Genomic DNA, 22,708 nt, shown 5'->3' with positions numbered 1-22,708 from the left:
GGGCCCAACGGGCCCGCTTTGAACGGGCACACTTGTTCTAGTATACTACTAAAACTCAGATCTTGTGTTATGTATGTATATATTTTTGAGAATGACCTGAACCGTACGTAACATCGATTGCGGAAAAAAGGCGAACCATAGCGCGACGGTTTTCGCACCGGCTCAATCGCCAATCTCGCGCTCGCTCGGCCGTGATATTTTCATTTAATGTGGTCGCGTATTTTTTAAGTTACAGAGGTTTTAAAGCACTGCCCCCCCCCCCCCTTTTCAGGGGGGCGCTGCGGTGCAGATTCAGTCTTCAGCTTGTGACGGCTACATTGGTGATTTCGCTGATTTCTGAAAAACGGTCAACCGTAGCGCCACGATTTTGGCACCGCCTTAATCACCACGCTGACAGCTGCTGGAAAATGATGTTTTCATTTAATTCGGTCGTGTATTTGTAAAGTTAGAGATTTAAAAGTCAATACTTTTTTTTCTCCGTTTTTTCGGCTGATTTCGGAAAAAACGGTGAACCGCAGCGCCACGATTTTTGCACCGCCTTCATTAGTTAAATTTTTTTTTAAAACAGCCGTTTTATCAAATGCCTTCAGCGTGTGACGTCAAAAAACTCGCCCAACCCCCCTCCTACTGATTTATTGAAGGCTTTCAGCGTGGAACCTCTCCTCTCTCCCCTTGCTTCTCTCCTCTCTCCCAAAATGATGCTAAGAGTGTGTCTGGGGGAGAGAAAATGGAGACTGGGGAGTGGGACTCCGCCCAAGGGGAGGGTGTGGGGAGAGTAAGAGTGGGGCTGGGGGAGGAGAAAATGGGGGGTGTGGGGATGGGCCCAACGGGCCCGCTTTGAACGGGCACACTTGTGCTAGTATAATACTAAAACTCAGATCTTGTGAATATATATATATATTTTTTTTGGGTTTGACCTGTATCGTATGTGTATTTATTCGTAACAGCGATTGCAGCAAAACGGCAGACCGTAGCACGACGGTTTTCACACCGCCTCAATCGCCAATCTCGCGCTCGCTCGGCCGTGATATTTTCATTTAATTTGGTCGCGTGTTTTTTAAGTTACAGAGGTTTTAAAGCGCTGCCCCCCCCCTTTTTCAGGGGGGCGCTGCGGTGCAGATTTAGTTTTCAGCTTGTGGCTTGTGACGGCTACATTTGTTTCGAAAAGTTTCCAGAAAAGGATTTAGTTTTCAGCTTGTGACGGCTACATTGTTTCGAAAAGTTTCCAGAAAAGCACTGATTGTTTTGTTATTGCAAGTCAAGTCAAGTCAATTATATTTGTATAGCACATTTAAAAACAACCCATGTTGACCAAAGTGCTGCACATCTGATTAGGAAAAAAAAAAAAAAAGAAGGTTATAGTGGTCACTTGACATACACAGATCAGGAGGACGGGCCCAACGGGCACACTTGGAGAGTAAGAGTGGGGCTGGCGGAGGAGAGAATGGGGGGTGTGGGGACAGGCCCAACGGGCCCGCTTTGAACGGGCACACTTGTTCTAGTATAACATAAAACTGCAATGTTTTCCAGTCACCATCCACTACACATATTGCACACCTGAACCTAAAGTAGCATAAAACATTTACATGGTAAACAAATGTTATGTGATTAGTCATCAGATGTTTTGGATGCATAATTAATTCATGTCTCTGCAGCAAGTGTGTGAGTTAGAGAGAAACACAATGTTTGCTTTAATAATCTCAATGAAACATGTTTCAATGATCTGATCTCAAAAATAATAAATGCAACAGTGTTCTTACTGGCTTCATTTCTGCAAAAAGTTATTTTACATTCATTGTACCATTAAACTATCAATTGGGTCTTTACCTGACCTTTATAAAGCAAAATCTAACATTTTTGGGGAATGAATGCCATTTTTACTATTTTTCTTTGAGGCCTTAAATGCATTGTTGCAACTGTAGAATGTGCATTATTTTATAATGTTCATACCAGACAGGGTCTGAATCAATCAAAAGATTAATCAAAAGAAAGGAGATGAAAATACATTTGTGAGATTCTTTAACTTTTCAAGCAAGTACCAAGAGAACAAATGAGGTGCCAAGCCACATTTACATAAAGATTTTAGCAATATGCAAATCAAGAACATTATAAAATGAAATTGCAATTCAAACCATTGGTGTCACTGGTGTCTAAAAGTGGCATCCTTTAAAACTGCAGATTGGTTTGAACGTTGCGAGCTTCAAGGATTTTTTTTACCCACTGTTGGCTGCCTGTCTAAAGCCAATGATGCCCTGTTGAAGAATACCGATAGTGCTGAACACAATATTCTAATACTCGTTCGGTGTCATTCATTATCCTCTGGAGTGCTGTCCTGCAGAAAACCAGAGATATTTTTTGAGGCACAACTTGAAATTCAATTGAACAACATTGGAAATGAATATCAAATTTGTCAGTGAGTGAGAGAAAAGCTGGTGATGTGTGCAGCCTTGTGCAGGGTAAAGTAGTGGTTTTAGCCCTGTTTTGGTTAGAGCATAACAAGATCATAAGTGGTAGGAGCAGAATTAGGTCATTTGGCCCATCAGTCTACTCCGCCATTCAATCATGGCTGATCCATCTCTCCCTCCTTGCGGTTGCAGCTCCTAAACTGTGGAACAGCATCCCTCTCCCGATCAGAACTGCCCCCTCCATCGACTCCTTTAAGTCCAGGCTCAAAACATATTTCTACTCCCTAGCGTTTGAGGCTCATTGAGGAGGTGCTGTGAACTGTTTGCGTGCTACTGTATGTTTTCATTTTTTTTCTATTGGAACCTAATCAAATGTACAGCACTTTGGTCAACGTGGGTTGTTTTTAAATGTGCTATACAAATAAAATTGACTTGACTTGACTCCTAACCCCATTCTCATGCTTTTCCCTCATAACATCTGACACCCGTACTAATCAAGAATCTATCTATCTCTGCCTTAAATATATCCATTGACTTGGCCTTCACAGCCTTCTGTGGCAAAGACATCCACAGATTCACCACCCTCTGACTAAAGATAGCATAGAACGTAGAAGAGGACAACACAGGAACAGACCCTTTGACCCACATGATGCTGTTCAACGAATTTCTGCTTGCACATTATACGTATCCCTCCACATTCAATGACTGTGAAATGCCCTCATCGTATCTGCCTCCACCATCACCATGTTCCAGGTAACTTGTGCCGCACATTTCCTTTACATCAAACTCACTGATTTGTTCCAGCATGTGAGCTTTTCTCTATATTTCAGCAGAAATTAGAGCACAGAAATGCAGAATGTACACAATGAGCAACCTTTGTGGCACCAAAACCAGCCATCAATCCTGCTGCCTCCGTAGACTTGCCAGCTAGATTAGCAAACTGATGGCACAGTGGCACACTGATAGAGCTGTTGCTTCATAGTGCCAAAGATCCGGGTTCAGTCCTGACCTTATGTGCTGTCTGTGTGGAGTTTGCATGTTTTCCCTGCGAACACATGCTTTTCCTCCACGTGATTTAGTTTCTACCCACATCCCAAAGACTTGTGGGTTTGTAGGTTAATTTGACTCTATAAATTGCTCCTCATGTGTAAGGAATGGATGCAAAAGTGGGATAACATAGAACTAGTGTTAACGGGTGATTGATGGTCGGTGTGAATTTGGTGGGCCTGTTTCTACGCTGTATCTCTAAACTAAACTAAACACTTTTATTTGGCCCATTATCCCCTTCCCACTATTTTCACAAAGTCAAAATGTACTGCACATTTCCACACCAGCTGCTTAATTTAGATTTCAGTCAGGCCCCTATGATATTGTTGAAATTCAACATGTGTACAAAAATACCTTTTGGATTTGTACAGATGTACTTGCCATCTGCTCAGTTGATTGAGAAACATCAGTTCCTGGTGCCTCCAAATCAGGTGGGTAACCTGTGTGATTTTATTTGTCCATCTGTCCTCCTTCAGCTGAGCAGACATCATTGAAAATAACTACTAAAATTATTTTCATTTATTAGAAGAAATCATTGGTGGCTTGTGGATTTATTAAAAACTGAGAGCACTAGAAAGTGTTTTCTTTTACTTATATCTGATGATTAGAATTGATGTTTCCCTACAGTAACACTGAAAAGGCAGCCATTAATTAAGGTAGGTGAATTTGCAATGAGAATTGTGCATACATGTCATGTCCAACTTGGAGCCTGGAATGGTCAGTCCTTGATAAATGTAACATAGAACAGTACAGTACAAGAATGGGCCCTTCAGTCCACAAAGACCATGCCAATGATAACTCATCTGCTGGCACATGAACAATATCCCTCCATTCCTTGCACATTGATGTCCTATTTAAAAGCCTCCTAAATGCCACTATTGCATCTGCCTCCACCACCATCCTTTAAAGCGAGTTCCAGGCACCCACCACTCTCTTTGGAAAAAAATAGCTCTGACCATCTCATTTAAACTTTGCCCATCTCATTTTAAGGCCCTCTGGACTTTGACGTTCCAAACTTTTATCATATCTCCACTCAACCACTGATGCTTCATAATGGAATATAATAATGGAAATAAAATGATTTCAACTACAATCATTGATCAGGGCATCAATATAGATAATAACATCAGGATTCATTTCTGCCTGGACCACATGAATAAAAACTTGCCAGGGATAAAGAGTTAGATCATTCAATGGTAAGTTTTATTTCATTTCATTTATATGAATATCCAAAATATTAAGGCAGCAAATCCTCCCATGTAATAATTCCGTAGCACACTGGCTAGTATTCTGTGTACAAGCAGCAATCCATGGTTAAAATCCATGTACACCGCAGGAACCTATCCATGTTCTCCAGAGATGCTGCCTGATCCACTGAGTTACTCCAGCACGATGTCCTTTTTTAGTTAACCAGTATCTGGTACCAGAGGGAGTGCAGCATAGGTTCACCAGGCTAATTCCCAGGGAGGTGAGACTGATATATGATGAAAGAATGGTCGACTGGGCTTGTATTCACTGGAATTTAGGAGAGGGAATCTTATGAAAACATATAAAAATCTAAAAGATTGGACAGGCTAGATGCAGGAAAAATATTCCCAATGTTGGGGGAGTCCAGAACCAGGGGTAGCAGTTTAAGAATAAGGGGTAGGCCATTTAGGACTGAGATGAGGAAAAACTTTTTTAGTGTGAGAGTTGTGAATCTGTGGAATTATTTGCCGCAGAAGGAAGTGGAGGCCAATTCACTGGATATTTTCAAGAGAGTTAGATTTAGCTCTTTTGGGCTAAAGGAATATGGGGAAAAAGCAGGAACCGGGTATTGATTTTAGATAATCAGCCGTGATCATATTGAATGGCAGTGCTGGCTCAAAGGGCTGAATGGCCTACCCCTGCACCAATTTTTCCATGTTTCTATCTGCTGTTCTTTGTTTCCACACTATTAGCGCGCAACAACAGGGCATGGGAAAGGGAATGACTACAAAAAAAATTGATGACATCAGGATTTTTAAGAACAATAAAGGGGAAAGATCTTAAGGGCCATGCATCAACCTTTTTCTTTAACATACTAGTCTAGAGCACAAACGTTAAACCAAAAAAGTATTTTATTAAACTAAAGTACTTACAGAGATTGCAGAATGCTCGACCATTCATTTCTCCCTCTTAGTTAACCTGTTCAACACGGACAATATAACAACAGATATCTGGCGACAATTAGTCACATGGCACACTCCCTAACAGGAGTTCAAATCCAACCTTACCGGGCCTTTCAAAAGCCGCGGCCGGGGGGAGTAGGAAACTTGAATTATTTTTGGAATTTATGATATTTATATATTAGCTGAAAGAATAGCAGTTAGCGGTGAAGTAACAGACAGGATGAGGCAAGCAGACACCCGTGGGTGTGGTCAGATTTCAAGTAGAGACAGCTGATACTTTCCAGATAGGACAACTTCATCTCGTTTTTGAAAATGTTGCATTGAATAAATTCAGTATAAAACGTAAACTCGAGATGATGAAAAGAAGGAAAACTACTGGATATTGCTGGGATGGGAGGGGCAAGGATACATGGCATCTGAAGTTACTTCCTACACATGATTAGAGCGTTGGCTGATCCTCTGTGTGACAGGGTAGCGAATCTCTTGAGTTGTTTTATTGCACCAAGTGAGACTGAGAATGCGGTAACAGTGGCAGGAAGACCGCGGAGGTTATGGCCACCTCTGCCGTGGCGAGCTCGGGCTGTGGGCGCAGCGCCAGGGTTCACGTCTGTCAGGCGAGGCCATGCATGGAAGACAGTGTCCCAGGTCTTGTTAGCATCTCCAGCGCCGCTGTTGCCGAACGCAATTAGCGTGGTGAGAAGGGTTACTGTACTCGTGTGTGAACTCTTAATCGTAAAAGGGCATTGTGTTGATTGCCTCACAACCCTGATGGTAAAGCCTTATCCCCAACGAAAAGACAAATCACAATGGCACGAAGGAAAGATCCAGACGTGACCCAGGTGCCCAGTACAAGTCTTCACTGTAAAATACAACGTAACATCAACAATGTCGAACAAGGTATCTAATAATAGTGACCCAAGTACTCAGGACACGTCTACATAATTCACCGTAATCCAAGTGGAACAAGGCATTTAATAACATTGATGATACGTAATTTATATTATTAAAGAGGGATTAGTAGAGCCCTTAAGCCAATCAAAAGCTGGCAAACCTCCCAGTCTCTAGAATCTGTGGGATGACATGGAGAGAGAAAGTGGGGATTCATAGACCAGTTAGCCACACACCAGTTGTTGAGAAAGTGCTGGATTCTACTCTTCTGTATGTGACAGGGCCAGCTCTTGTGGCTGACCCAGCTGGTCTGGTCAGTGGTGATCTCCACAACATCTTCCTTTGTGCAAAGTTTGACGTCAACCACTGAGGGGGTTTCCCTCTATTTGCCCGTTGTCTTCAGTTTCACCAGGTCATTTTGATGCACACCCAGTTAAATGCAGGTTTGATGTCAAGGGCATCCTGCAATTAAGCTCTTTGGTTCATGTTTAGTCCAAGGACATGATGAGGTATAGGGCTCAGTGTTACCGGTGAAACTTAGCACTGATCTGATTGTGAGCAAGGAACTGATCGTGGACTTTGGAAGAGGAAGGGTGAGGGCCACAAACCAGTCTGTCTCAACGGGACAACGGTGGAGATTCAAATTCCTGGGCGTGCATATCTCTAAAGATCACCACTGATGCAATTAGAAAGAAAGCCCATCAACTTCCCGTGAAGACTGCGGAGATTCAGTATATCAGAGATATATCAGACTCTCCTGAACTTCTACAGGAGTACATTAGAAAGCATATTGACTGATTGCATCACAGCCTGGTGGGCAACGTGAACACCCAGGAGCAAAGAAGACTGCAAAAAGTGGCAAACACTGCCTAGTCCATCACAGGTACTGACTTCCCCACCATCAAAAGGATTTACAGGAGTCGCTGCCTCAAAAAGACGGCCAGCGTCATCAGAGACCCACACCACCCTGACCACACATTCATTTCACTCCTGCCATCGGGCAGAAGATATCGCAGCCTAAAAACTATAACCTCCAGGTTCAGGAACACCATCTTCCAAACAGCCACCAGGCTATTAAACACTACAACCTCCAGGTTAGCTCTGAACTACATATTCTTGGGGGCATTTGTTTTGTCTTTTTGCACTCTTCTTGTTTGTTTTATGTGTGTGTATATACTGAATTTTTTGTTTATTATATTGTTTACAGAGTACTATATTTGCATATTCTGTTGCACTGCTGCAAGTAAGAATTTCATTGTTCTGTTTGGGACATGACAATAAAAAAACACTCCTGACTCTTGAGCATCAGTGTTAAAGTGTGCATTGATAACACAGTTAACAATGGCTTCCGTCACTTTGCTCATGATTCTGAGTTGACTCATTAGACTAGATTAGATTTAGAACGTAGAGCAGTATTGCCCCATGCCTGTCCTTTGAACTTTCCCATTCTGACCTTATAGTTATGCTCTTTAATTTGTCTTACTTTTTACAAACAAGACATATCTGGACAGTTTTCCATTATATTGAGTAGATTCCAGTGTTGTAATTGTACTGGGAAAAGGCACAACTGGTTCTGGAGCATATGTATTTGATGTTCGCCAGGACATTGGTTTTTATGCCTTGATCTCATCTGCTTCTTGAAAACACATTGAGTAAATCAAATTGATTTCCCTCCGGGGATGAATAAAGTTCTATCGTATTGTATCGTATCATATCAAATTTGACTTGCAACTCGTCGGTTAGTGGGGATCCCTGTTTGGCACTGTCTGAATGTAGTTATGAATGCCTCAGCCTGGAACGCATTGCTAGAAGTGGTGGTGGAGGCAGATATGATAGTGGCGTTTAAGAGGCTTTTTGATGGACACATGGAAGTGCAAGGAAGAGAGGGATATGGGTCATGTGCAGACAGATGAGATTAGTTTAACTTGGCATCATGTTTGGCACAAACATTGTGTGCTAAAGGACCTGTTCCTAGGCTGTAATGTTCCACGTTCTGTGAACCCAGAGGAAACCCATGGAGAGTTGGGAGAACACTGGGAGAATAGAAACATAGAAAATAGGTGCAGGAGTAGGCCATTCAGCCCTTCGAGCCAGCACCGCCATTCATTGTGATCATCCACAATCAGTAACCTATGCCCAACTTCTCCCCATATCCCTTGATTCCACTAGCCCCCAGAGCTCTATCTAAGCCATTGTAAAATGTGCAAACTCCACAAAGACGGCACCCAAGATCAGGATCGAACCCGGGTCTCTGGTGCTGTGAAACAGCAATTCTATCAACTGTACCAATGTACTGTAATTCTTTCCTTAAAGGGTGATGAATCATTAACATTGTATTCCCAAGAGTGTTGTGGAGCCAGAGTCACTGAATGTACTCTAGGCACAGACTGACAGTCTTTCAACTACTATGGGGTATGAAGAGAGTACAGGAAAGTGATGTTGAGACTAAGATTGGATCAATCACGATATTGAGCAATGTATTCTACAGGGGCTGTTTGGCCTACTCAAGATTCTGTTTGTTATGTTCTTAAGGAATTCAAGGAGAATTCGGGTCTGGGAGCAAGTGGGTTGTGCAGAAACCTTGGAATCAGAACAGTGTCCTCAGCAACAGCATTAGTACTCCCTCTTGACTTGAATAAGTTTATAAAAGTTTAGTGCTTCTGGAGGGTTTTTTTAGAATCCAGTCAGGAGAAAGTAATTAGCAACTGCTTTGCATGTAGTTGATGGATCCTTTAAATAGGAGAGGGTCCTGGTCGTATCCTCAAATGATTGTGTGTTTTGAAGCTAAATTTGTTCAGCATTTTCAATTAGATTTTTTAGATGACAGATGGTGGGGGTGTGGGAAAATAATTAAGTTCCTGAACTAATTAACATAATTGAATACAATCAGTGTAGCTGCAGCAGAAGGTTTCTTTGGAAAAAAAAGACTGACTATAAATAATCTTCAATGTTAATGAGTGGTGACTTGCATTCCAGGCATTCATTTTCGTGCTTCACTAACTTGTTAATTTAGATATTGCATCAGATTGTGTAAAATTTCCTCAAAGCTTCAAGTCTGTGCCTTGTGTTTTATGATGTGGTTTCATTGTAGATAAACATTGCCACTGCGAACCGATTGAAATCAACATTACATATTATATATATTTTTGGTTCATGCAATTCCTGTACAAATTGTGCTGCCATTGTTGATTACTGCGCCGGTCATGTGGAACAAAACCAAACTGATTGAGAACAATGTAATCAGCTTCTTGTGGGGAGGAACCTGTAGAGATTTATCACATCCTGTTTTATTTATTAGTTCCCCAGGATGCATTTGGAAAGTGTAACAAAACAAAATCCATTCTGTAGCTATTTCCTGATGAAATGCACAAACACTGAAAAGATGACATAAAATTAATCACAAGAAACGAATAGTTGGGTGCATGTGCATCAAAATAGGTTCAGGACCCTACAATCAGAACATTCAATGACAGATCTGGGCACAATCCCAGCACTGTTATTTATTTTTGTTAGTTTGTCAGTTGCATGGTTTATAATACATTTGAAATTAGATGAAATAGATTTGCAGTTTTGCAGTTATTTCAAAGACAGAAACGATTGAAAAAAATGTTTTTTTTTGTTGCATTGTTCAGAGTATTGATTCTTCTTTAAAAAAATGTCTGAGTAATTTAAAAAGCCATTCTCTACACACCATGATACTGCTACGATGACACTCTAACGACAGAATTGTAGTCACAGGGAACCACAGTCACTTTCTTTAAGACACAGCTCCACTGTTTTATTTCATAGTCATACAATACCATGAAAGGCCCTTCTGGCCATCATGTTTCAAGTACCCATGTACATTAATCCTTTTTCCATCAGGAAATGGGAACCTCATGCTTGCTCAGAGGCTAGTTTCTATTCTACAATTTACTGCCTAAAACATGGCAGACGCAATGGTAATAGACTTTTAAACGCTGCATGTGATAGTGAAAAGCAAAGGATGGAAATCCAGCCCCACCACATCCCTCATTGGCAATCGAAGTTGAGTATGATTGTCCTCCTGATGGGTCCTTTCTGTGGGTCTCGAGATGGATGAAGAGGCCGATACTGGAGCCACAGACTATGGTAGGGACGTGCAGGTGGTATGTCTCTCTGTGGATGCCTGTGCATGACATCTTTTGACGTGGGGAGACTGGTGCACGGACAACTAACACATGTGTAGGAAAATAACTGACTGAGTGAATGTGTTGAACGAAACGATCGGCGAGCCTGCGTTTGGTCTCGCCGATGTAGAGAAGTTGACATCTGGAACAGCGGATACAATAGATGAAGTTGGAGGAGGTACAGGTGAACCTCTGCCTCACCTAGAAAGACTGTTTGGGTCCTTGGATGGAGTCGTGCAGGGAGGTAAAGAGACAGGTATTGCATCTCCTGTGGTTGCTGGAGAAAGTACCTGGGGAGGGGGTGGTTTGGGTGGGAAGGGATGAGTGGACCAGGGAGTTATGGAGTTATGGAAGGAACGGTCTCTGCGGAAAGCAGACAGGGGAGGAGATGGGAAGATGTGGCCAGTAGTGGGATCCCGTTGGAGGTGACGGAAATGTTGGAGGATAATTTGTTGTATACGCTGGCTGATGGGGTGGAAGGTGAGGACAAGGGGGACTCTATCCTTGTTACGAATGAGGAGAGGGGGAGCAAGAGCAGAGCTGTGGGATATGGAGGAGACCCCAGTGAGAGCCTCATCTATAATGGAAGAGGGGAAGCCCCGTTTCCTAAAGAATGAGGACATCTCTGATGCCCCAGTGTGAAACACCTCATCCTGGGCACAGATGCGGCGTCAACGGAGGAATAGGGAATAGGGGATAGACTTTTTACAGGAGACAGTGTGGGAAGAAGTGTAGTCAAGATAGCTGTGGGAGTCAGTGGATTTGTAGTAGATATCAGTCACTAGTCTCTCTCCTATGATGGAGATGGTGAGATCCAGAAATGGTAGGGAGATGTCAGAAATGGTCCAAGTATATTTAAGAGCAGGATAGAAATTAGTGGTGAAATGTATGAAGTCAGTGAGTTCTGCATGGGTACAAGAGGTAGCACCAATGCAGTCAATGTAGCGGAGGTAGAGTTCGGGGATGGGGCCAGTGTACATCTGGAACAGGGATTGTTCGACGTACCCGACAAAGAGGCAGGCATAGCTAGGGCCCATGTGAGTGCCCATAGCTACGCCTCGGGTTTGGAGGAAGTGGAAGGAGTCAAAAGTTGTTGACCACATGGTCCTTGACAGAGATAGACCCAGATCCAACAGCATAGACTCAACAACAGTTGGAAGTCGCTCCCTGCTTTAGCCACCTTCTACTTTCTCTGCCGCTTTGGTGCTCCACTAACTGGCCAGCCACCAGCCTCCGCCTGTTTCACAGTTGATGTCTTCTTCTTGCACTGCCCTTGGTCAGGAACTTCCCCTCAACCTGCCCGCCATGGGTGACCCTGCCAGGAGCATGGCTCCAGACAGTTTAGCTCTCAGGATTTTAGGCACATGCAAGCGTTTCCACCCTGATAAGGCAGTAACCGTCAGAGATGACCATTCATCAGCCAACTCCCAAGGCTACCTATCTAGATGTGACCCAGGAAGAAAGTTTGAAGCAATGACATCTCATTGTTACATAGTGCTCCCATGATCAGCAAAATGCAGTCTATTTGCAACTTGCCTGGTGGTCTGCTGAGAATTTGCAGCAATTTGTAATTTACAAGGGAGAGATTTAGTTATTTACAGGAATAGCGAGCTAGAAGCTGCAGGAATATCAATTGCCACCATTGTCACTCCCCTCCCAACCATAGACGCTGCCTCCTGGATCATGATCTAAATACTCCCTATTCTCACCATCTACCCATCATAATTCTAGCCTCTGCTTTCCTCAGTCCTGATTTCTCAAATCCTTTCAAACAACTTCACTCCTCTCCATTCATTCCCTTAACTTCTTTTCCATTCCTGACTTGTACCAGCTCAGAACTTGGCTTTGACTCTCTCCAATCCCCAACCCTCCCTGATCCAAACCTCAGCACTCCCTGCAACTCTGACCTCCCCTTGGCATGCAACAAGTGATCATGTTAAAATATTAAATACTGATTGCAGAAGCCAGAAGGACAGAAAAGAACAAAGTTTAAGGTTGAAAGCAAATTAATTTTGAAGTGATGAAAATAAAACTAGGTGCATGTAATAAGAAAAAATAGCAGAGGAAAATCTTTTAAAACAGTGGCGTTCCCTGAGGGCCAGTAGGACATTGTTAATAAAATATAGTTTGGACATGAAAACACCATGTACGATTTTCAAATTGGTAGCACTGTAGAAGTATAGTGGACTGTGAGTAGAATAGTAATAAACCTCTAGAGAACCTAGACAGTCGAGTGGAATGGTCAGATATGTGGTGGATGAAATTGGATGTAGAAAAGTACAATGTGTTCCTTTTCTTTAGACAGAAAGAGAAGAAGCAAAATGATCAAAAGGACAGATTTCTAGAAAGTGTACAGGAACTAAAAGATCTGGGGATTTTCATAGAGGGCAAGTTGGAAAAAGTCATGAAAGAAGCATAATAATCTTATACTTTCTAATTTGATACATCAAGCAGAAGAGCAAGGAATTCTGCTGAACCTTTCTAAACACTGAAATATTGAATCCAATTCTGGGCATGGCAATTTTATAAAAATCTGAAGGTGTCAGAATGGATGCAGATAATTGCCAGAACTTCAGTTATGTGGCGAGACTGGAGATGCTGCTGTTCTCCTTGAATAACAGGCTGTATTGGCATCTGACAACGGTAGTTAAAGTCTTGAAGGATCTACACATAACGATAATGGTCACTACCATCTCCTTTCTGGTGTTGAAGGCATGTTCTCTCCTACTGCTTCTGGTTGTGCACTGCCTTGTTTATGAAGAAAGATAGAAAGGCTGACAGTGTGTGACGGTTGCAAATGTGGAAAAGGGCTTGCACTATATGGATGATATATACGAATCATAACTAATAGATACTGTCGGTAGATCAGGTGGAGCAGCTTGCAAAGCTAGGATAAGGCCTTTGGAAATGCAGTTCCTGATCACTATTTATGTGAGATGATTGAAACTTTAATCCAGGTTCCCTGCTCCATGTTCCTGGCATTAAGCTCCGTGATTGCTCTTACTGCCTTCTTGGCACGTGTAAGAAGGGCATCCGGATCCTTATCGGCACAGGCCCCATTCTTCTATTTCTCCTACTACTGGATACTTCTCCAATGGAATCCCCATCAGGCGTTCCAGTGCAAATTCCAAAAACCTTGAACCTTCTCACTTCCACATTGGATATTAATTTACTACTTCAGTCACAATCCCCCTCTCCCTTCACAGGTGTCCCTGTCTTTAAGCAGACCTGAGCAGCTTTAACTGGAATTATAACTGGCTTTAACTAAATACCCAAGATACTGGGTATTGTTGGTATGCCTCCTTAATGAACAGTAGAGTTGATGTGATGGGATATAAATATTGAACTGACTACTATTATGGAGAAACAACAAAGATTTGAATCTTTGTTGCCCACATGTAATCTACAAGAAAAAACCCTTCAGATGCTCGAAATCTGAAATAATGCTGAGATTTTGTTTTGGATTCTTTACAAATCTTATCACATTTTCTTCACCACCACCACAACTACCTATCTCAGTCTGTTGATTTCCATCTATCACAGACGTTTCTCTGATTCTGAGGGAGACATACAGTCCCCATCCCCTCAAACCTCTCTGCAACTTAAAACATGTTTGATTTTTAACTTTTCCATGTTCTGATGGAAGGTCATTGTCCTGAAAGATTATCAGTTTTTCCCCCACACAGACACTGCCTGGCCTACTGAGTATTTCCCCATTTCTATTTCTGCAATAGACATTCATAATCCAATCAACCATAATTGCTCTCATTTTCAGGAGCTGTTGAATTCATCCTCAACGATATTTGACATTTAGTTCACTATTAAGTTTCTACAAGGTGCATTTACATCTGCGATAACAGTAAGTGGACTCGGGTTATAGGTTAAGACAGTCATGCAAATAAATTGGATGTCAAAAGAAAATATTAATAAATTGACATTACTGTCATATAACATTATACAAAGAGAGAGAAAATGACATACAAGCAAGTTATTTCATAATGTTAAGATGTCTAGAGTTCTTTGCAGCCAATGGAGGAAACATAGCAGGCAAATCTGTGTGGCAATATCCCACAATATTCAGCCAAATAGTCCATCTAGTTAATTTTGTCGAGATGTAATACTGGCCAGTAAAACGTCTGCACTTATTTTGAAAAGGTTGTTATTAGTTGAAGAGAAGATAACATTACAGTTTTCCTGATAGGCTGAGAGGGAACACTCCTGGGACCACTTCCACCGTCATGTTGCAGGACCTCATTATTTCTGAGGGGAGCAGATTTCAGAAGATGAGGGCTTCATTTAAACTTTCGCTATTCAACCTATAAATCCTATCCAAAATGAATTTTACAGCGGGGATCTCAATGAAACCGACTGAATAATGAAAGACTTGGATAGAGTGGATGTGGAGAGGATGTTTCCACTAGTTTGAGAGTCTAGGACTAGAGGGCACAGCCTCAGAATAAAAGGACGTACCTTTTAGAAAGGAGATAAGGAGGAATTGGTTTAATCAGAGGGTGGTGAATCTGTGGAATTCATTGTCGCAGTTGGACTGTTGAGGCCATCACTGGGTACTTTTAAGGAAGAGATTGACAGATTTTTGATTAGTAAGTTGTGTCAAGAGTTATGAGGAGAAGACAGGAGAATGGGGTTAGAAGGGAACGATGGATCAGCCATGATTGAATGGCAGAGCAGACTCAATGGGCCGAATGGCCTAATTCTGCTCCTATGACTTATGAACGTAAGGCTTTTGATGCTTATTGTTTTTGCCAGCATATTTCCATTATACTGAAGAAGGCCATACACAGAAATCTTCCCATCTGCCTTGTTGAATACTTCTCCAATGGAACATTTATATGGCTCAATATCTGAAGCTTGTGAGGAGGTGGTGGTCAGGACTGTTGCAACTCATGACCATACATCCTCAGGACGACTGTTCTACAAAGATTGATCAGCTGGAGCCAGAAGGAACCAGGAGAGGGAGCAAAGGCAGGAAATTAACAATCGCACGACAATCAGGAGGCTCATGAATATTTGCTGAGTTGAAAGAAGAGTTTCAAGTAATATAAATCTCGTTACCCCTTTGGAGGGAATCGCTCTTTTATAGGTTTACCAAGTGAATCCAACAATTAAAAAGAATCAAAAAATGATTTTTGGATATTTTTAACTTTGCCAGGGAAATCTAATTATCGACTTAATTTGATTTGATGCTTGAAAATGCAGAGTTTCAAGAACTTGATTTGGAATTTTCTACAATCATGCTTCACTTCCTAGCTTGCCAGGACAAATTTGCTGAAAATCTATTCTCAGCTTCTTAAAAAATCTATGGGCATCTGGAGTGGTAACATTGCCAGCATACAAATGATGCGGGCACAGTGTGATTATTTACTGAGCAGTGTTCACCTTTACTCCCTGGGTATAACTGGATAACAGAACTTACCACAACAACACTCTTTTTCAATTCTTTTTTAGATCGATTTTGGTGTTAACCTTTGTGTTTGTTTCAGAGAACAGATTTTTTAAGTGGAGTATTTCTGGACAGCACTTTTATCCAGCAGATATATGCTATTAATTATCAATTTTGTGGATGATAAGCACATTTGCAATGTCAATCAGCAAAGCTTTGTTTTATGAGGAAAGTAGCTAACTGGTTGAATATCCCTTTGAGTGAGGGACTTATTAGAATGACCAATCTCATAGTCATAGAGTCATACAGCATGGAAACAGGCTCCAGCTCAACTTGCCCACGCTGACCAGTATGCCCTATCTGCACCTGGCCATGCTTGGACCATATCCTTATAAATTTATCCTATCCATGTACCTGTCCAAATATCGCTTAAATATTATGATAGTACCTGCCTCAACTACCTCCTCCGGCAGCTTGTTCAATTTAGCCACAACCCATTGTGTACAAAAGTTACTCCTCTGGTTCCTATTAAATCTTTCCCTCCTCGCCTTAAATCCCTATGTCCTCTGGTTCTTGATTCCTCTCCTCTGGACAAAGGACTATGCATTTACCTGATCCATTCCTCTCATGATCTTGTACACCTCTATAAATCACCTCTCATCCTCCTGTGCTCCAAGGAATAAGTCCTAACCTGCTCAATCTTTCCACATAGCTCAGGCTCTCGAGTCCTGGCAGCATCCTCGTGAATCTTCTCTGCACCCTTTCCAGTTTGACATCTTTCCTATAACATGGTGACCAAAACTGAACATCTATATACTAAAACTCTCGTTTGTTTGTTTGTTTGTTTGTTCCTGAACTACAGCCAAAACAGTACACGATAGCGAGACAATTTTAGGCCCACCTTACACACTCATTCTTCCAACTGCTAATGGAAGAAGTTTCATTGATATCGGTGTTATATATTTAAAGCTATTCACATTTTAAAGTTTAAATCTATCTCCTAGGGAGGGAGGGGGAGGGGGGAAGGGGGAGGAGGGAGGATAAGGGGGGCTGAGGGGGTGGAGTGGGGGGGAAGGGAAGGGGGAGGGAGAGGGGAGGAGGGAGGGGGCAGGGGAGGGGAGGAGAGGAGGGAGGGGAGGGGAGGAGGGGTGGGGGGAGGGGAGAGGGAGGAGGGGTGGGGGGAGGGGGAGAGAGGGAGGGGGGTGGGGAGAAGGGAGGGAGGAAAAGGGGGGGGAGTGGCGGGGAGAGGGGAGATGGAGGGGGGAGGAGAGGGTGCTGCACCAATGCAGGTTTGAGCCCAATGGGTCCACTTGGTCTAGTAATACTCTAAATGTGGCCTCACCAATGTCTTGTATAACTGAAACAAGACCTCCCAACTATACTCAATTCTCTGACTGCTGAAAGCCTTCTTGACCACCCTATCTACCTGTGATGCAACTTTCAGAAACAATGCACCTACACTCGCAGATCCCTCTGCTCTACAGCAATCCCCAGAGCCCTGCCATCCACTATGTAGGTCCTGCCCTTGTTAGACTTCAAATAAAGGAACACCTCACACTTCTCTGTATTAAATGTCATCAACCATTTCTCAACCCATCTGCCCAACCATTCGAAATCCTGCTGAAATTTTTGACAACCATCCTTACTATCTACAATTTTAGTGTAATTTGCAAATTTGTTAATCATACTTTGTATGTTCTCATCCAAATCATTGAAATAGATGACAAACAGCAATGGGCCCAGCACCAAACCACGAGGCACACCAAAAGCAGCCTTCCACCATCACCCTCTGCTTCCTTAATGAAGTCAATTTTCTGTGCATTCAGCTATCTCTCCTTGGATCCCATGCGATCTATCTATATATATATATATATATAATGTAGATGTAGATAGGTTCATTGGTAAGTTTGCAGATGACACCAAGATTGCTGGCATTGCAGACTGTGAGGAAAGGTATCAAAGTAGACAAGGTGCTGTATCTCTTAAAACTAATCTGACCAGTCACAGTGGGATATATATCAGCTACAAAAATGGGTGGTGAAATGGCAGATGTAGTTTAATCCAAGCAAGTGTGAGGTGGTACACTCTGGGAGATCAAATGTGAAAAGAAAATGTCCAATTAATGGCATGACACTTAACAGCATTGATGTACAGTGGGATCTTAGGGCCAAGTCCTTGCAACATAATTAGATAGAGTGGTAAAGAAGGCATTGGTAATCTTGATTTCATAGTTCAAGGCATTGAGTATAAGAGTCAGGAAATCACGATGCAGCTTTATAGGACTTTGGTTAGGCCGCATTTGGAGTATTGTGTGCAGTTCTGGTCACCCCATTATAGGAAGGGCATGCAGAGGAAGTTTACCAGAATGATACACGGATTAGTGGGTATTAATTAAAGGGACTAGTTGAACAGAGGAGTGTATAAAATCATGAGAGGAATAGATTGGGTAGATGCACAGTCTCTTGCCCAGAATATGTGAAATGATGACCAAGGGACATAGGTTTAAAGTGAAGGGGAAAGGGAAAAGATTTAATAGGATTCTGAGGGGTAACTTTATCACACAAAGGGTGGTGGGTGTATGGAACAAGCTACCAGAGGAGGTAGTTGAGGCTGGGACTATCCCAATTTTTAAGTAACAGTTAGACAGGTACATGGATAGGACAGGTTTGGAGGGATATGGACCAAATGCAGGCAGGTGGGACTCATGTAGCTGGAACATGTTGGCCAGTGTGGGCAAATGGGGTCGATGGGCCTGTTTCCACACTGTATCACTCTATGGCTCTATGACTCTATTACCTGAGAAGTATATAGAATTATGAGAGGGTAGACAGCAGAATTTTTTTCCCAGGATGGAAAAATCAAACAGTAAAGGCCATAGCTTTATGGTGAGAGAGACAAAGTTTAAAGTAGGGTGGTGAGTGCCTGGAATGTGCTGCCAGGGGTGGTGGTTGAGGCAAATATGAGAGTGGCGTTTAAGAGACTTTTGGAGAGCCATATGGATATGCAGGGAAGGAGAGATATGGCTCATGTGCAGGTAGATATGAGTTGGTCTTGGCAACATGTTTGGCACAGATATCAAGGGCCAAAAGGGCCTGTTCTTGTGTTGTATTGTTCTATATTCTATGTTCTATGTAAGAAATGGATGAGAAATATAACATAGAACTAGTGTGGACTCGGTGAACTCAAGGTCTGTTACTTTGCTGATTCTCTTGAAACTAAACTAACCTGTCACAGGATCCTTGAGAGATTCCTTTCCAACCTGACGGTTGATTTCTGTCAACAAGTGTGGGTTTTGATGTTCAGATAGGCACAGTGGCTCAGTGGTAGAGTTGGTGTCTTACAGTACTAGAGACTCAGGTTTGATCCTGACTGCAGATGCTGTCTGTATGGAGTTTGTGCATTCTACCTGTGACTGCATGAGTTTTCTCTAGAAGCTCTGGTTTCTTCCCACAATCCAAAGACGTGCAGGTTTAATTGCTGTGTGTAAATAGCCTCAGGTGCAGGATCCGAAACTGTGATGACAGAACTAGTGTACAGGTGATTGTTGGTCGCCACAGACTTGGTGGGCCGAAGGGCCTGTTTCCACACTGTATCTCTAAACATACATTTGTGCAAAGAACCGATCTTGTTTGTGTTTACGCGTATAAATGGTGACTATTCACTACAGAGCTGCAAGGATTTATTCCCAATATTCAGCCCAGTATTTGTTGCAAAAACGATGTACTATGGATGCTAGAATTCTGAAATAAAAGCAGAAAATGTTAGAAATATTCAGCAGGTGAGGTAGCATTTCAGGTATGACTGCTACTGGTCTAAGCTGAAGATTGGCCAAGCCTTACTGCATTATTTGAAGACGTGAATGCAACTGAGCAATCATCAGTAAACATCTCCCCTTTAGAACTTCTGATGGTAGGAAAAATATAATCAGCAGCTGATGATGGTTAGAGCTCACATGCTATCCCGAGAAACCCCCATTGTGATATCCTGGGGCCAGGAATATTGGCCTCCAACTGTTATTGCTATTAATCCTCTGTGTAACGTACAACTCTGGACAATGGAATAATTCCCTTTTAATTTCAATAAATCAATTCATTAATTTGCCATAATTTACTGTGCAGACCATATGTTATACTCATGTGACAATGAAAGATTGTGCCATCATGTAGTGTTCAGACCATATGCGGTACTTATGTGGGTTTATTGCGTCATCTTTATTTTAAACTTGGGATTGTAAATGCAGAAAGTATTTGATACATCCTAAGCCATCACATTAATCAAAGTGCACCTCCTAAGATTTTGTGTATAATCTTGAAAATACCATCTTTAGATTTAATTAAAAATTGATCGGATACAGTGTCAAATATCACACGTCAATTCCTTGTTATTCAGCTACTTTAAAAGCTTCTTACTTTAAGTATTTGAAAGATAGAGTCAGGATGATAACAAAATCAACAATTGTTTTTTCCCTTAATGTCCTATTGTTCAAACAAAATCTCATTTAATTTGGTTCTTTTCCCTGCCAAATCTAAAGTATTTCTAATTGCAGTACCATTGAGCCAGTGAGTAAAATATGGATTTTTCATGGAAAGGAACTGACAAGATATTGGCATGGGAAATTTACAAAGATAGGGCCAAAATGGGTGTAGTATTGATAGTGTGCATACTGTCACCCACCCAGTTCGTTAGTCATGACACCGAGGCCACTTTTGGTTTGGGTCTCCTTTAATTTTACTTGCAGAGCTTTGAGAGGATTGTTCATAATTCTCCAGCATTTAACCTCTTACTGCAATCAGTTAGTAACTTTAATGGTTTATTTGCTCCAACATTGAATTCTCACTGATCAGTAGCAGGTACACAGGTGTTCACAATTTAAAGAATGTTAACAATTTATTTCTCTCATTGTAGGCTATCAATTACTTTATTTAGGGTATCAATATGCAATGATGTTTATTTACTGTCAAACATTATAGCATATTTGGAAACTCGATATCATTATATGATCTCTCAAACTTGATATTCACAGGCAGCAGAACTGATGGGGTCATCTCTAGCTGGGAATTGCATGGTTTAGATGTGTATATCAGTGCTTTATTGTAGACAAATAGATGCCGCTACACATCTAAACTAAAACTGCACGATGGCGCAGCGGTAGAGTTGCTGCCTTACAGCGAATGCAACGCTGGAGACTCAGGTTCGATCCTGACTACTGGTGCTGTACTGTATGGTGTTTGTACGTTCTCCCCGTGACCTGCGTGGGTTTTCTCCGAGATTTTCGGTTTCCTCCCACACTCCAAAGACATACAGGTTTGTAGGTTAATTGGCTGGGCAAATGTAAAAATTGTTCCTAGTGGGTGTAGGATAGTGTTAGTGTGCGGGGATCGCTGGGTGGCGCGGACCCGGTGGGCCGAAGGGCCTGTTTCTGTGCTGTATCTCTAAAAAAAAAAACTCTTGTTTGTTTGTTTATTTGTGATCGAACTACAGCCAAAACGGTACATGATAGCGTGACAATTTTGGAGAGGGGGAAGGGGAAGTGGGGAGGGGAGGGGGAGGGGAGGGGGAGGGGGAGGAGGGTAGGAGAGGGTGCTGCACCAATGCAGGAGAGGTTTGGGCCCAACTTGGTCTAGTATCAATTAAAAATTAAGCTACATTTACCAACATTTTTTTTCCATCAATAGCATCTGTTTTGATTTTGTGACCAATCGAGTTCTAATTTAATAAACTAATAACTACAAAATATCAAATCAAAGTATTAAATCAACATGTTTAAAATGTGAAAATCTAGATTTTACTTTTCTTTAAGGTTCCGGTGCACTGTACAGGCATGTACTTCTCATAAAGAAAGCATTGTGTAAAACAACAATTCTTTACATCCAGATTGATAGAAAAACAATGAAAGATGTTACTATAAGGCACACTATTTTTTAGTCAGTCGACTGAAGGTAACAAAATAGAAACATACACAGCAGTTTAGAACACTTCAATGCTTGCAACCTGGATTTGACGGATGAGGTGAAAGGTTCTCATTAAAATTAGATTATTAAAAGTGATGGAGTTGTTTTATGTTAACTTCATGTGGACCCATCTCCAGTTATTTAGGATATAATTGAGCGGTGTATTGAGAGTGGGAGGAGAGGGGATGTTGGTCATCACAAATTACAAGCAATTATGCAGTAAAAACGACATCAGGAGTTGGAGTATTGAATGTTTTCGAACAGAATGAGAAAGCATTCCATTTCTTCTGCTGTCATCCTGATCACAAAGTTGATATAAACATGTTAAATTCTGAGCCTGACAGTAGAATGAAAGCTGTTAGATTTATTTAAGAATCCTTTAATCAAATGATAGAATGCATTTCCTTATTTAACTATACCTTTGGTATTAATACTCAAGATATCAAGGAAAGTCAATGGCTATGATTAAAGTGTTGTTTGATATGGATCATTTACACATATTAGAAAAAAATCTTGCCATGTATGGAATTATTAGTGCCACGGAATTCCTTAGTACCAAGTCAAGCAATAAGTGCCTGGTGGGAAATGTAACAGCTATCAAGATCAATGACAAATTGAATCCCACATGAGCAAGCTACAGTGCACACAAACTTCAGTGACCTAACAGGAGTAGTCATAGTCAATGACAGCATCACATTTGTCCTCCCACACTTTTTAT

This window comes from Rhinoraja longicauda, chromosome 10 (assembly GCF_053455715.1).
Source record: "Rhinoraja longicauda isolate Sanriku21f chromosome 10, sRhiLon1.1, whole genome shotgun sequence".
In the NCBI taxonomy this organism is placed as follows: Eukaryota; Metazoa; Chordata; class Chondrichthyes; order Rajiformes; family Arhynchobatidae; genus Rhinoraja; species Rhinoraja longicauda.
The sequence above is the reverse complement of the archived record's forward strand: the minus strand, read 5'-3'. Positions refer to the sequence as shown.